General features: G+C 44.5%; 1 protein-coding gene across 1 annotated transcript in view; it reads left to right on the top strand.

Moving 5' to 3' along the window:
• SDHC (succinate dehydrogenase complex subunit C) overlaps window positions 1-15,152 on the top strand; it is a 142,831-nt gene that overhangs the window by 110,823 nt on the left and 16,856 nt on the right. The window lies entirely within an intron of this gene.

A 15,152-nucleotide genomic window follows, 5' to 3' on the forward strand; every position in this document is an offset into this window, starting at 1 on the left:
GTCAGTGCAAGGCTGTATATTGATTCTAATCTGTTTGCTTAAAACCGTGTTAACTTGTTAAAGAAAGGATTCCTGCTCTGTATTGTGCTTGCCATAAACATTTTTTTGACTTATTGTAAAACCAAGTAGAGAAAACCAGACAATACCCAAGTGAATTTTAGTTTTTAACAAAAATCTCCCTTTATGTGCATAGCTGTATTTTCAGATCTAGTTTGAATAAAGTTGGATCATTGTTATTGGCAGGTGCTGAGAATAGTCAAAAGGTGTAATCCTTTATTAACCACATTCCTAGACTGTAAGCAATTGATGCAGAACATGATAATTATGTTCAACTGTCTGTTTTTTGTTTAGCGCTGCTTTCATCTTGGCTCTCTTGTACGCCCCGGTTTCACATCTAATCTGTGGGTTTGCCCATCGAAGCAGAATTTAGAGACCTGAATCCTACTACAGCATCTCCTGTCGACAAATTTAGATGCGTGTGGTCATGTGTATGTTTTGGGTGGTCCCACTAGTGGATGCTCCAAAAAATGGGTGGTTTGGTTTACCCTTTGAAACCTGTATCGGCATTTTTGTTATATTTGTGCTTGACAGGACAAAGGGGAAAATAAAAATGCAGGGTCCAGTTATCGCAAAGATCACTCCACTGGCTTCAACAAAATCTCTATTGGTTACAAATTATCTGCCCACAGTTAAGGGGGCTCTCAATTCGGAAATTGGCCGGGAGAGGGATAAAATTGATGCAGTAAGGTGGCATTCATTATCACTGGCAGCTACCAGTGCAGGCATAGTGCAACAGTTCATACTCTCCGGTTACCAAGCCTCTTGTCTGTAGCTCAAAGAAAGACATCGTCTCAAGTGAGAATATACACCCAATTATTGGAGCACATGTGGATACACAAGACAACGCAGGAGAACTTTTGCCTTTTGGCCAGCAGGGGAAGACGTGTGAAGGGCTCTCTATTAATCTAGACCCCTCAATAGCCAGTATAGACATTACCTCTATTTTTAACTCGCCTCTGTAAAAAAAAAAAAAGCAGGAGCAAGTGGATTCCAACCAAGAGGAAGCTCCAGCATCAATCTATTTCAACAGAAGGGCCTGATGGTTTCTCACCAGTAAAGACGTAACAAAAAGAAAGTACCACCTCTTGTATAGTGGCTCAATTAGATGCTTAGTTAAAAGCTCATAATGATATTTTACTTAATTGTTAGAATCCCTGGTGAGATCTTTAAGGATTTAATGGCAAAAATTGAAGCAGGGTAGACAGAGACGGTAACTTCCTGTGGCCAGCTTATGCAGCATAATCTGGAAAGGGCACACTTGACGAACAACCAGCCGGCCGCAGGCTCCCAAATAATTTTGTGCTTGGTGCCTCATCCACCCAGCTTCCTCCTAGTCTGCCCCAGAATCTATTTGCTCCATTGACAGCCATCCACTTACTGCTAGCAAATGAAAGTAATCCCACTAACAATATGGGGAGACAAATCTTCATATGCCCAGCAAGAGAAGCTCTCTCTGATGGGTGAGGAGAGTTAATTAACCCTACTAATGATAGATCTATGCAAAATCTTCCCCATCTGCCACTTCTTCGTTTGCCACCTGAATCAACATCGCAATAGTTTTAGGTACGGGGAAGAAGGAAATGGAGTAAGACTTGAAACCTAAAACTATGCACTGAATGAGTGCTAATGGACACTGGGTGAACGATCTGTTAGGAGATTTTAACAGTCAGAAGGGTCACTGGAGTAGGCACCCTCAATCTCCGTCTGGGGAGTGTGTAGTTATAAATTTCAGATCCCCTTGAGTGGTAAGAAATTTACTAGTAGTATTAAACCACCTGGAGAACTACCCCTCTGGAAGTAAAGCTTTACCCTTAGGTTAATTTTTATAGACATTCAAGGGTTTTGAACAGGGGTCAACCTGTAAATTTTATGGGACCGGGTCAATTTGGTGGCCTGGACAGAGCCGCCTACATTAACATTCACCAATCATTTCTCGTTATTAAATCGCCTACAAGAGAATGGTTGACGTCCACAGGAGAATAGTCAGCTTGACCCTATATCGCAACATATAACTATTATGCCCCTTGGGGTTGGAGAACGGGATCACAGTCAAAATGTAATTATCCCTTCTTGCCGAATTGACGCAGATCACAACTTCTCTGTTATACTGGAATATCCCTAAAATTCACTCGAAATTAACAAGTGGGGATTAGCTGAGCTTTATCCCAAAGTTTGAGCTGATTTGTTTGCAAGAGACATGGGCACTGGAATACTGTTTTGTAAATGATTTTCTTTTGTATTTTGTCCCTGCTGTTTCTGCGGTCTCGGGGAGGAAGAGGTGCGGAATAACTATTTTCATTTAGGTGAAATGTAACAAGGCCAAAGTGAAGTTACTAGATTCCAACCCCTGGTATCACATGATATTGCTTTCCGGATTGGAAGTGGTGATTGTGAACTTCTATCACAACATTTTTGGCCATCAAAACACTAGTGTTTTAACTATGCTAAATGAGGTGATTCTGAAGGCAAGTGATGCCATTCACCCGTTCTGCATTTTATGGGTAAGTGACTAACAGCCTGATTCATCATAGACCAGTTATGCGAGTCTATAATAGCGATTCATAAGGAATCGCTATTACAGACTCCCAAAACGGGATTCATGTAGGAATCGCAAAAAGAATTGCGATTCCTACACATTCCTTATTTGCGATTAGCAAATTGCTAATCGCAAATAAGGAATATCTCCCCAGGGAGTATTCCTTATTTGCGATTAGCAATTAGCTAATCGCAAATAAGATAGCGATTTAAAGGGTGCCAGGGGTGTCCAAAGGACATCCTGTAGCACCCCTTAAATGCAAATTGAAATAGGTGTTGCGCACACACATGTCCAAAGGACATGTGTGTGTGCAACATGCAACTTAGAAAAATGCTTTTAAAAACATTTTTCTACGTTTTCGCTATTTACCACGAGGTTTGACCTCGCGGTAAATAGCGGACCGAAATTGCGAATTCGCTATTTCAAAATGGATGATGAATTGCATTTAAGGAATCTCAAATAGAGATTCCTTAAATGTAAATCATCGCAAAATAGCGAAATCGCTATTACCGATTTTTGCATTTGAGATGATGAATCCCAAATGCAAAAATCGCACTCACAAAGGGCCAGATTCTCAGAATCTGGCCCTTTGCGAGCGCAAATCAGCTTGATGAATCAGGCTGTAAGTGCCCAGCGTGTTGATTAACGATTAGAGAGTGTGTGGTATAGAAAATAGCAGGTGGGGGAGGGTGGGGGGGTCAAGCATTATCGTACTTCACACTCTCCAAGTATGGGGACGCAATGAATAATATTTTGATTACAAATTAGTGTTTTTTAACCGTCTGTATGAAGGCTACCTCTAATTGCCACTTGAGTTTTGCAGGAGGAAATTATACTAGTACCATCGATTTTATGTTAGTTGCTATTGATTATCCTTGTTAATAACTGATATTAAGGTAATTCCACATCCTGACAGTGACCATAACCCTTTATAGCTTTAAAAAATATGATCATATTACAGCTGACCCTAAGTTAATTACCGCCCCCATTGCTTTTAATGCAAATAAAGTGTGCAGAATAAAATTGGAGGTTGTTGATCCCACACATTTGGAGGAAAAATTTGTGTCTGAAAATTATGAGATAATTAACAGGTGTTTATCGGATGAGGCCTCCTCGGTGTGTTTAGTCAGGATTTTGAGAGCTTATGTTCTGCTATTTCCCAAGCCTTAACGACTTCATACCCCACATCCAGTTCCCCCACCCCTCGGTGGTTTAACCTCTTCGAGGCTCATGACGAGCTGCACATCCTGGGATGAGGTGCCAAGCCTCCTCCCCCAGGATGGGCAGGGGAAGCTTCAAAGGCATACTGCCTTTGTGAGCTTCTCCACGCCACTTGCTTTACTCAGCAACTGGCCCCCACCGGTTCTGACCCCCACTCTGGCAGGAAGAACGGCGAGAAACCCTAAGTGAGGTAAGGGGGTGTGCCAGCCTATGCCAACTTACCCCTCCAGTGGGAGAGGCGAGGTGAAGCACAATGTCAGGCTCTGGCCATCATGGAGATGGGGAGCCCTGCCCAATCACAGCTAGACTCCTGCCCCCCTCCCACAGGAGAGGAGCATGATAGGGGGTGTACCCACCCCAGGACAGGGACCCTTTGGTCCCTAACCTTGCCCTACCTGTAACGCCCCTAAAATTAATATTATGGGGCACCCTGAACCTTCCTTCTTCAGATCCTGATTGCAACAAGAAGAGGAACAAGAAACAAGAACACCTGCCGTGCTGCTAACAAAAGGACAACACCCACTGACTTGGCCCCAGAACCCTCTACAGCAGAGGTCTTCAAACTTTTGGGTGCCGAGACCCCCCTGTCAACATTTTCAGTCATAAGGACCCCCTCCTGACAAACATTTCTAAACCTGTAGGCAGGGCTTCTGGAATTACAAGGCAGGGGAGGACCAAATTACACGGAAGGCTTGACTAAATTGTGTGAGAGGAAAATGTAAATGTTATGTGATGCCACGTTATTTTGGGATAGAATTGCTTCATTATTTTGACATTTTTTTGCTCACAATAAAACCGTACCAGTTTACAACCAAAATACAGCAATTAACATCAGAAAGATGTCTAGTCCGCAGGAATACGTGCTGCCACATTAGAAGCTCACCTGGCCCTGTCCGGGAGCAGCAGGGGTCCCTAAAACCCTGCCCTCTGTGGATGAGAAGAGTGCCCATGTGAGTGCACGGTGAGCGATGCAACAGTATGAGAGTAGTGAAAGAGGAGTGACTGCAGGGTGAGTGAGGTGGCCATATGAATTTGAGTGTGGATATAAGTGCAGAGTGGGATGAAAGAATGCATGGTTAATGATGGGCTTGTTTGAGCGAGTTGCAAATTGAGCAGTGAGGGGGCAGGTGAATGAGGTGTCACATGAGTGCAGGATGAGTGCAGATGAGTAGCTTGACTGCAGGTTGAGATACAGGGAGAACATTGCAAGTGCATTGTGATTGCAGAGTGATCACTGTGAGTGCAGGGTGAGAGGGTGAATGATGTGAGTGCATGGTGAACAGTGTGAGTGCATTGTGATCGCTGTGAATGCAGGGTGAGCATGAAAGTGAAGTGCTAGAATGAGGAGTGAGTTTTCTGAATGCAGGGTGCATTTCCAGACACTTGAAGTAACTCAACATATTATTGACTGCGGCGTAGGGTTTAAGATATAGGTTAAACTATTGCTATTAGGACATTAATCAGGGATCGAGGGTGGAGGGTGGAGGAAATAAATATTCTGATCTTGCAACATACTTCCAGTCCTATGATTAGGGTTGCCTGCTCAATATTTTGATGTCCCAGACGGTACAAAAATAGGCAGTCACGTAAAGCTGTATATTTCACCACTCATCTGTGCATACTTGGAACAGCAAATATAAATAGAAAGCACTTTTAATTGTGTTCTAAGACTGCCTCAATGATCCATGACTGATAAAGGGAACAGAGACCGAAAAGTCACATTACGAATGTATTTATTTATGCGTTTTTATATAGAGCGGACTTTACCCGAAGGTGTCAGAGTGCTTCACAATGTATTTCATGAAAAGAAATAATAAAAAGTAGAGTTGCCAGAAGAAAAAAATACCAGCCATTTCTCTTGTAACACACTGTTTGCTACCTCTCACATTTTGTTTGCTTTAGATACTTGCACAAGTGCCACCATTGCCTACGAAACGTTTGTTCTTGTGTTTGAGTGTGCCATTTATTGCAGTATTATACCTCTACTTTTACTTTGTACGCTTTTGTAGCCTATCACTTTTTCCTCCTGTAATGTACCGTTTGCTACCTCTTGTATTTTGGTTGCTCACTATTGTCACTTTTGCCTCATGTAACTTAACGTTTGCTTTTGTACTTTGTTCACTTGTAATTTTCTCCTCATGTAACATTACTGTTCCTATTCTCACACTATTGCAGTAAATGTAAAATACAAATGTAACGGAAAGGCTGAGTTGGGGCCCAGGGGGTACTGGAACTATAAAAAAAAAAACTAAGCCTCAGCGACCAGTTTTCAAAAGCTATGTAAATATGTAAATGGCCGTTAACGACCTGTGAAAAACTCAGGGGTGCCGGGCTGTGCTGGAGATAAGACTGCAGACACAGCCCAGCGCAGCTGACAGCAGCTCGAGCTGAGACACACTATGGGGGAGGAGGGGGCCTGAATCCATGTAGTCAGATGGGCCTGGGGAAGAAGTGTGATCGGGAATGCGCGACCCCCTTTCAATCACTCCGTGGCCCCCCTGGGGGTCGCGCCCCACACTTTGAAGACCCCTGCTCTACAGGCTTGTTGATCCATGAACCTGCTCCTGCAAAACTCTGGCGCCTCCTGCGGACAGCAACCTCGAAAACCCCGGAGGACCTGCCTGCCTTGAACCTTCCAAAAGACTGGGACTCCCACGAGCAGTGGCTCTGCTCAAACAGCAATACCCCTGGTGCCAGCCAGGAACCGCAAATCCAGCCCACTCTGCACCTGCCAAGCCCGGCCTGTGCCTGAGTGATCCAAGACCCCGGGACGTCCCCCCGGCGACTGGGACCCGAAGTCCAGTGCCCAAAGACCCTCCTCGACGAACCAGACAACGCCTGCAGCCCCAGAACCAGGGACCCCTCCAACCACGACCAGCTGAGGGTAAGATTTCCCAACACCAAAATACACCCCTGCAATCGGCGCCCTGCGGCCCTCTGTGCCTTTCTTTGGGGTACCTACCTCTTTTCCAAGATCCCAACTTACCTCTCGAAGTGGTGGTCGCACCTGAAGAATCTCTGTCCCAGAGTATGCAGCCTTGGTCCACTTTTTAACTTACCCATTAGATAACATTGAACGCCCGACGGCTCAAAAGCAACCTGCACCCAGCCGCCCGAGTGCCGCTGAAAGTGCAACCACTACTCTACTCTACTTCCCCACTTGCCCTGAGTAAGTGACCAGGAGCTCAGCTTGCACAGCCTCGTGGCCTGCTTGATTTCAGCCACCAACCAAAGGCCTCCTACCCTCAATTGGATTGCATTGGGCCTACTCTCTCTCTGCACCCGGCTGCCCCTGTGCCGCTGAGGGTGTAACAACTGTACCTTTCCGACCCTGGGAGACCCCTGAGTCTATGCCCAGAACCTTAACTCTATCAGTCGAGTACTTAACTAAAAGCCAATAACTCACTTTCCTTCCATAGGTTAACATTGACTGGTTTTCACTTGAAATTTCTTTTAAGTGTGGAGTTTTGAAACTTTAAAATATTCATCTAAAATCAGCCGAATAACAAATTCGGAATTACTCACCTTTTAGCCCAGTTCTGAACGGCAAAAGTAATCATAACTGTACTTACCAGTAACCTGAATTTTCTTCCATAGGAAACCATTAACTGTTTTTCTGTGAAATTTCTTCCAAGTGTCGATTTTTGCAAAGTACAAATATTCTTTAAAAATCGTACCAAGTGCTAAAACGTAATTACTTACCTGTCTTAGGTAGAGGTCCAGTACTGAACCTAGGAGTCCAGTACTGGATTAGAAAAGTAACGAGAACCTACTTTACCTGTGACTTGAATTTCCTCCCATAGGATAACATTGCTTGGTTTTCACTGAAAAGTTTTGAAGTGTCATCTTTGAAAATACATTTATATTCTTTAAAAATCACTACTGTAACCAAAACGCTTTTACTTAACTGTTTACAGCACATGTCCCGGGACTGAATCTAGGATCCAGTCCTGGGGATAGAAAAGTAATCCATAAAGTAATCAATTGCATTTATCTAGCAAAACCCATTTAACACAATGTTAAATTGTGTTTCAAATTGTGTTGCCTATTGCAACCACTGTAGCTATTGTACTTACAAAGTCTATTGCCTTTTTGCAAAGTAATTTCCTAAAGTCCCTCATATTGAGAAAAGTTAATTTTGATACCTGTTGGTTCTAAAATAAAAGAACTATATAACTTGATATAAAACAATTGGCCTAGAGTTCAGTTCTTGAGTGTGTGAAACCTTTTGCTGACTAAGTGTGTACAACAAATGCTTTACACTGTCCTCTGATACTGCCTTACTGCTCGACCAAGTTACCACTTTAGAGAGTAAGGTCATATATCGGACTTTAACCTCTGTCATACCTCTGGAGACTGGGGACTCTATACACACTGTACCTTACTTTGGTCCAGTATATATAGAGCCACTTTCTTACAACGGGCCAAGATGGGCTCATCTGTTCCTGTTCGAGACTGGGCTGAGCCACCCCCTAGAAAACAGTTCGGGGGATGTGAATTTATTCTCATCTTGCGAACTCTCCTCATCTTGCTAACTCTCTAGTTTAGTCAAGCCTCTCTAACTCACATTGCCAAACAGTGGGGAAAAGGAAAACACATTGATGTAATTGTAAAGTGAGAGTTGCCTCCAGTTTTATTATAAATTTTCTTTCAGAGGCCATTGCCTTGATTATTGAAGAGATTGTTAATTTGGAGTTAAGACTAGAAGAGATACAATGAAGTTCATTGAGGTACTGACTGCGATTGGGGGGGGGGGGGCGCAAAGGCGGGCACATGTGAGCGCCCACTTTGGAAATGCCTACCCTACCCGCAAAAATAACCTGTGTATTTCAAGCACCTCCTTGTCTCCCATTACAAACTCTTCCCCACCTATTGCCCTTCCTCCACCAGCCAAAAAGAAAAGGGCACAGGCAAAACAGCTGTGCAAATGACGAAAGTAAAACCAGTAGTGGATATTGGATCCCATGTACAAAGTTTTAGCTCTCAGTTGAGTGATTTGAATAACCTCGTGAAGTCTGTTTCGGAGGGAAAAATAGTAAACAAGTGAAGCTTGAAGCAGCTGCAACAAATGTACTGGAGTTTTTAAATAAACTCATCAATAGTCCAAGTACAAGTAGCATGCAGAGTCCAGATACTACTAACAACGGAAATACACAAAAGGACATGTCCAACTCTCCTAAGGGATAAATCTGAGCGACCAGAGCAGAGTCACACTATGCCAAATAACCTGTCTGGCTGATTACCACCAGCCTACAGGAGGGAAGACCTCTAGGTAAATAATGGCTCACTCCTCTTCTCAAAAGGATGAATTGCAAGGAAGTGAACTACAGGGAAGGGTTCTGAGCCAGGCCTGACTGGGAATACAAAGTAGGCCTGGCAATTTGTCAGACCGGCCCCGCAGGGGGTGGGTGCTAGTGTGAAGCACTGCTGCTTCACTAATCTGGCCCCAGCACTGCCAGCTGTTTTTGTTACTGGGGGCTGATATTGCAGCACTGCTGCAAAACCGGCCCACAGTAACAAAAATGTACCGTACTGCTCCAAAACTGGCCCCCACCATTCCAGCCGACCGGGAAAACACCCTATGCCCGCTATGCCAGCCCAGCCCTGGTTCTTAATAAATGGTGTGATGTATTCAAGGAGTATAACTGCTTCCCACACCGTAACCTGCAACTTCTACCGGAAACGCTATATATGCTGATTTTGAAGGGGGTCCCTGTCTTGACCACACATTAAGAGAGTCTTGGTGGGATCTCAAAATAAAACAGTTCATTAGTTATCATAAAGGGTTTGATCAACTGTATCATGAAATTATGACTGCAAAAAGAGTTAAGTAAATAGGTAGCACCAGGAAATCCAATGAGGGGTGTAGGAAAGTGCTCCTTTTTGGCATGGTTACCCTCCACTTTTTGCCAGACTCTGCAACTTTGACTAAATGTGCACTGGGTCCCTTCCAATCAGATTTCCAATGCCCGCGGTATTTCCCAGAATTGTACCTTTGTTTCCGCTGTTGACACGCCCCTGCCCCATATGTACACCCCTTGTAAAAAAAGAGGGTCTCTAAGGCCTGCAGCATGTATTACGCCACTCTTTGAGACCCCTCACCAAACACATGCACACTGCCACTGCAACCTGCGTGCTTTGGTGCAACTAAAAGTGAAGAGTCAACCTTGCAAACATCCCTGTGTGCTAGGCTTGCCAGCACAGCCAGAGGCATAGGCAAGTCACACCTACAGCAGTTCTTAATGCCCTAAAGGCAGGGTACACTATACCTCTGGTGAGGGCATAACTGCATGAGCGGAGCTGCCCTTATAGTGTCTAAGTCTGTTCTTAGACATTATAAGTTCATGGTAAAGCCATACTGAGTACACGAGTTCTAAAGCTCCATGATGGCTTCACCGAATCCCAAGATGTTTGGTACCCAACATCTCAGATCAATGAGCCCACACTGATGCCAGTGAAATTGACTCCAAGGGCACCTCAGAGGTTGCACCTTGAAAACCTATCCAACCGCTAGTGTGTAGTGTACTGGTCTACACCAGCCTGCCACTTCCAGATGTTTCTGACTCCCTAAGGATGAGCTTTTGTGAGCGAGAAACAAAGCCTGCTGTGGGTGGAGGTGCTTCACACCTACCCCCAAGCAGGAACAGCATTCAAGGGAGGTAAGCCTTAAAAACGCTTTCTTCCCTTTTGATATTCTAGCCTGGGCCTCTCCAGCTAGTGGAGATACATGCCCCCCTGACCAAGCCGCACTTTTGGTGGAAAGGTTGGTTGGAAAATTAGTAAGTAGGAGAGGTGTGTCTCCTCTCAGCCAGGACGACGCCTAAGGTGTCCTAAGCTTACATGACCCACCTCCTTTGAATATCCTCCAAATTGGTTGTGAGAATTTTAGCCAATAGGATCATGGGTTTGCCCCCTCCCCAAAGGGAGGGGACATACAAAGGGTGTGGTCACCCTAAAAGTAAGTAGCCTTTTGATTGCTACCTCTAGTCCCTGAAATTCCTCTAAATTGAGTATATAGGGGCACCCCTGATCCTTGATCCTTAGATTCCTGGCGACATAAACAAGGAGGAGGACTGAAAGCCGTATAGTAGTGAAGACTCCAGACGACACTGACTTTGCCTCAGCCCCACCAGCCTATCTGCAGTCCTCGAAGAAACCTGCTTCAAAAAGCGACTCGTCCTGGAGGCCCTGTGAGCTCTGCAACCCTCGGAGGACTGCCTGCCTTCCCTAAAGACCAAGAACCACCTGAGGACAGTGGCCCTATAATTCTATTTCGAAGCACAAACCTATCACCCCTAAATGGTTTCAGAGCTCTGGGGCCGTTTGGGAGATTAAGTGAGCTATTGCCCAGTGTCATTTCATGCTGAGTTGCCATGAAGAATCAAACCGTGAGCCCAGCGCGCCATAGTAAGCCACTCTGGCCACTGTGCCACACCTTTCTCTCCCTGTCCACAGAGAAATCAACAAGAAGAGTTGAACCACAGAACCAACCCTCTGGACTCGCCTCTGCACCAGATGCCTTCGGCCATAGTCCATGTAGCCCTGCGGTCCTGCACTCAAGTCCATCCTAGAGGGACCTCCCCTGGACTCCACGATGACTCCTGCAGCCTCAGCACGAAGGGATCCCCAACCGCAACCAGCAAGATTTCTCGGACTTCCAAAGACACCACTGTGCGCGCAACCCCCAACCTTGGAGAGCTCGACCGACGGTGTCTACCGAGTTCCTCAGCACCCTAACTTACTGCAAGAGCCACCGGTTTCTTTCATCCAGCCTGCTGGTCTGAGCCTGAAGCCTTTGTTCAAGATCTTCAGTTTCTATTGCTATGTTTCGGGCGCCCATCATTGTGTTGGCACTCTGCATCCGACCGCCTCTGTGCCGCTGAGGGTGTGTCTTTAGTGCTGCCTCATGGCCCGTAGTGCTGGTCCTAACCCCCGGATTTTGACCCAGAGTCCGATTTTACCTACCTACAACTGGCACCACTTTGCGTGCCTCCAGTTTCCATTGACTAACATTGGGTCCAGTGATCGAATTCGACCTTATTACACAACCTACAAATCCAATGTTCGGGTTTCAGGACCTACACTGGGCAAGGGCCAGGTAAGTGTAGAGTCTGCATCATCAGCTGCACTGGGGCGGCAAGGTGCAGAGGTCCTATTCGGTCGCTGGGCCCAATTGCATGATTGCTTTCCGACCCTAGGATAACATTGAACTGCTCTAAAAGTGCACTGGGTTAACTTTTTATACTTGAAAATTGTGATATTACAAAATTTATTTTACTGCAACTAGTATCTTTGGTTCTACTTAATAAACATGTAAAAAGTAATATTTTACAAACAATTGGTCTCAGATTAAGTCACTGAGTGTGTGTAATCATTTCTTGCCTGAATGTGTACAAGAAATGCTTAACACAGCCCATGCTTAACACAGCCCTCTGATATGCCTAACTGCTGGACCACGCTACTACAAAAGAGCATTTACTATTATTTACTTTAGCCTCTGTAAAGCCTCTGGGTATCCACTGGAATCTGAGCACACTATACCTTACTTTGGTATAGTATATACAGAGCAGGTTTCCTACAAGGGGGGCTTCTGTTTGGATTTTTCAATACTCTCAAATGGTTAAATATATACTATTGACTCCATCGAACATGCTATTTAGTGGTGTCGGCTCAGGAGGCAATGTTGAAGTCGTACAGCTTTTTTTTGTTTTTGTTATAACCCCGAAGAATTTTTTTTATGCGGAATACACACCCTAATTATAAGAGAAGAGCTATGAGCTCAAAGGTACAATGTGGGCATCGACAATAGGTTTGCCACCCTTGAGTCAGTAAAGGAAACAGACTAACTCCTCATTCTAAAAAGGGGAATACTTAACTCCCCAAAGAAGGAAGAAATATCCCCGTGTTCAACATTGTGTACCATTGCTCAATGGTATTCAGCTACAGATAAGCTGCCAATTGCTAATCCCCGGGTACTTTTGAATGGACAGATATATCCTGGCATGTTGCAGGCTTGGCAAACAAGTTTTCCTCCAAGAACTGGCATCATTGTACTAAAGTAGCTCAGATTTCTTTTTTTACAAGTCACATTGCTAGTAGACACGATTTTCGTTGATTGATTTTTATCTTTTTCTAGGACTACATCCCCGTCTGATGCTGGAAGCTCGAAGGGGTGGGGGTGGTGGGGGGGGGCTGGATTCGTTCTAGTATCGACTATATCACTATTGAAATATTGAAAGTTTTTATAATAATACATTTTATGTATCTTGATTTGGTGTAGTCATCGCACTGAACACATAATTTGGATACCTTTCTCCAGAGTAGTTCAAATGATATCTTTCTAATCTGATCTGGGGACTTAAACATCATGAGATACCCTCTTCTTCTAAAGAGGTGTGTGGTTTACCTAACATGCAGAACGAGAGATTAAAGCTCTTTCGTCATTGCCCTCATGGCTAACCTTTGAGTACAACTTAATTACTCCAGTATAGGAACTTTCATAGATTCACTTTTTTGAATTATTCCCCATCATGATAGGGGTCCCTGGTATTTAAAATAGTAGTAGTAGACTTAGTATAAGTAATAGTACACTGATAGGTATAGACAAGAAAAGCCTAGGCCCCTCAGTTTATTAACCTATCATGGTCATTATTAAAAAAGAACCAAAGTTCTGCTTTGACCAATCAGCATCAGTCACCCTCTAGAACCTTCCAGAGAGAAGGTCCGCACCTCCGATTTTCTACTCCACGTTGTGCTAAGGGAGTCTCCTCCTGAGCTCTGCTTAGTTTTCTCTTCTAAATGACATTTTCATGATTTCCTGTCAGGAAAGTACTTTAACTTCATTATAGTGACATTAATGGAGTGGATTTACTTATTTGTTGATGGATTGCTAAATCTGACTGAACTATGGCTGATGAGACTAAGAAGGCTCTCTTTAGAGAATGTGCCACTTGTTTGAAGAAAAGGCTTTATGTAGAGGACCCTCATAAAAACTTCACCTATTTTTTGTACCCTTCTCATAAGGCTGCAGAATTTGTCGTACATTCTCAAACAAAACCCTGAGGGATCGAGAAGGACATCTTTTAATTTGGCTTCAAAAATTAAAAACTAGGTCTGATCCTGGTTCAGATTCAGAAAGTGAGCAGTCAATCTCCTCTAAAACTTCTAAAATCCTTTAAAAAAAGACCCAGGGATCCTTCACAGTCCGATAAGGAACCTGTCAATAAATGTGCCAAGCAGTCCTCTCACGAATCTTCCTCTGAGTGCCGTAAAGGCTCTCACAAAAAAGAGCAGGTACCTAAGACTGTTTCTGAGCCAGATACACCTCCAGCTCAACTTAAATTGAGATTCAAAAAACCCTCTTCTGACAAGCAATCGGAGAGTTCTCATATGAAGGAGAGTGTTTCAACCAATTCGTCGACGAGAGGCTGCACTGAAGGCAGGTCGACAACTTGTTCTATGGATTTCATCGTCAACGACATCGTTGACACAGGGTCCAATTTCGTTGACCGACCCTCTGATACCGAAGGAGAAAGCATTGTCTACGGAGCACTCGTCATCGATGACAAAACCGATGTTGGCACCGTCGTCATAGAGTATCGACGGAAACGTCGACGAAACTACAGCGGTAGACTAGGCAGTCATCGTCATCCAGCATGCCACCGTCTGAGATATCCTCGTCGAAGAAGCCATCCACGAAGGAGCAATCACCGGCGTCGACGAGATCTCTACCGTCAACGAAACCGCAACTGTTGTCGTTGTCACAACAGTCTACTAAGTCATCATCGTCGACGACGAGGCAAAATCTTTGGAACTGAAGACATCGTAGTCGACAGTCATCGATGATAGTTGTGTCTATGAAGATAATTCACTGGAAAAGACACAGGATGTGGAAATTACACAATAGCACACTTCACTCAGTAGAATTACACCTCTATTACTACCTCCTCTACTGGAAGGGGGTGATGAAGATTTCCAGCCAGATAGTGGTCTGTTTGGAGACGCTTATAGTCCATCAGAATTACACATTAAGTGTCAGCCATATGATGACGAGGAGGATGATCAACAATGCTATGCTCAAGCCTATTTTATGCAACCTGCACAAGGACATCAGCAGTCTCTTGAGGAAATAGTTCATATGCCCTCTGCATTATCTGATTTACAGTTCATGCTACAAGATTACAGGCAACGCTCCACCGTCAGTGCCAGCCAATAGACCTCCGCCATCCCAGGTGACCTCACCTATACGACTAAATACTCCTGCTGTGTTATCGGTCCCTAGTACTCCACAAGCTGTTCCTCTCCAGGAACCAGCCTCTTCAGATGAGGAATGGGA

Source organism: Lissotriton vulgaris, chromosome 12, assembly GCF_964263255.1.
Source record: "Lissotriton vulgaris chromosome 12, aLisVul1.2, whole genome shotgun sequence".
NCBI lineage: Eukaryota > Metazoa > Chordata > Amphibia > Caudata > Salamandridae > Lissotriton > Lissotriton vulgaris.